The sequence below is a fragment of the Nanorana parkeri genome, unplaced genomic scaffold (assembly GCF_000935625.1).
Source record: "Nanorana parkeri isolate BGI_ZX_2015 unplaced genomic scaffold, ASM93562v1 scaffold1316, whole genome shotgun sequence".
Lineage (NCBI taxonomy): Eukaryota > Metazoa > Chordata > Amphibia > Anura > Dicroglossidae > Nanorana > Nanorana parkeri.
In genome coordinates, this window is record NW_017307584.1 from 452084 (window position 1) to 453562 (window position 1479).

The 1479-nt window shown below is 46.6% G+C and overlaps 1 protein-coding gene across 1 annotated transcript in view; it reads right to left on the bottom strand.

The window, feature by feature from the left end:
- Positions 1–1479, bottom strand: part of PITPNC1 (phosphatidylinositol transfer protein, cytoplasmic 1) — a 114445-nt gene that overhangs the window by 112523 nt on the left and 443 nt on the right. The window lies entirely within an intron of this gene.

Sequence of the window (1479 nt, forward strand, 5' to 3'; positions counted from 1 at the left end):
AAATGTTACCTAACACAGGCTAATGTAGCGCAATGATCCAGTGAGGGCTAAAGCATCAACCGCTGCACACCACCTTCATAGCAAAGCAGCAGCTTCAGGGTTAATGGTGCTGATTTGTGCATCTGGAATAAGTGATACTTACCATTGAGCAGGCCGTATACTGTACATTATCAGACTGTAAGCTCTCACAGGCAGGGCCCTCCTTACCACCTTGTCTTCCTTATATTGTACAGCGCTGCACAAACTGTTGGCGCTATATAAATCCTGTATTATAATTATGATGTATATCACTAGGAGTTGGGGCAGCAATGGGGGGGCTTAGAAGTGACCACCTTGGAGTGTCACCCATAGGCCTGGTTCGCACCTAGGCGTATTGCATATGCACGTCTGTCGCGCATTTTTTTACCGCGATTCACGGTAAAAAAATTGCGAGACAAACGCGCGTTTCCGAGGTCTACTTGGCTGTATCCCAATGGAAACGCGCACAAAAAACGGCCCAAAGTAGTACCTGCACCTTTTCAGGCGTGGGCCGTTTTGTAGCGCGTTAGGGACGGGCGGAAATACGCCGAGGTGGGAACGAGACCATCGAATACAATGGGATTTAGATGTTTGAGCGTTTTGTAGAGCGTTCGTCGAGCGTAGAACGCGCTACAAAACGTTCAGGTGTGAACGAGGTGTTAGAACATTTAAAATAAAAAAAGGGATTAGCTGATTTGTTGCACTGTCCTTCGCAGTTTTTTTTAGATAGTTAACCACCTGAGGCCTGGTTCACACCTGTACGTTTTGTAGCGCGTTCAACACTCTACGAACGCTCAAAACGTTCAGGTGTGAACGAGGGCATAATGACACCTAACGCAGTATTAGAGGAATATAATTCACCAAGAAGTAGATGAGCAACTAGTAGAAAAGGAGATTGTGGTGCAGCATTAGATGGGTTCCTATTACCCCCAGATATGTGGGACCTGGGCCCAGCACTGCACCAGTACTTGTACAGAAGGAGCACCTTCAGCCCGGCACACAATGAGTTACTAGTGCTTGAAGAATGGACCAATACCAGCAAGTAAATAGTTGCTAGTACCCAAGAGCTAAAGAAGGCTTTGAGTAAACCACTTACCCCAGCAATGGAAGGGTTACTAGTACGGAAGACCCAGCACTGACGGGGTTAATAATACTGGAGAATTTGGTTCATCTCTGCATAGCACTAGAGCTGACTTACCCTCGTCGGCACTGCGTGGGTTACTAGTACACAGGGACTGAAAGAAATACATAGGAATCTAATGATCCCGATCCAGCACTGGCCGAGGTTATTGATGAGAAGAATCCCACCATCACCGAGTGGATTACCAGTCCTGGAGGGTTCTGTCCAGATAATTACTCATCCAAACCAGTACTGTACATAGGAATTGTCTCTGCCTAGCAGACGACGGATCACTACTACTGGACACACAATGAGAAAGTAGTAAATGTACTTTGTACTGG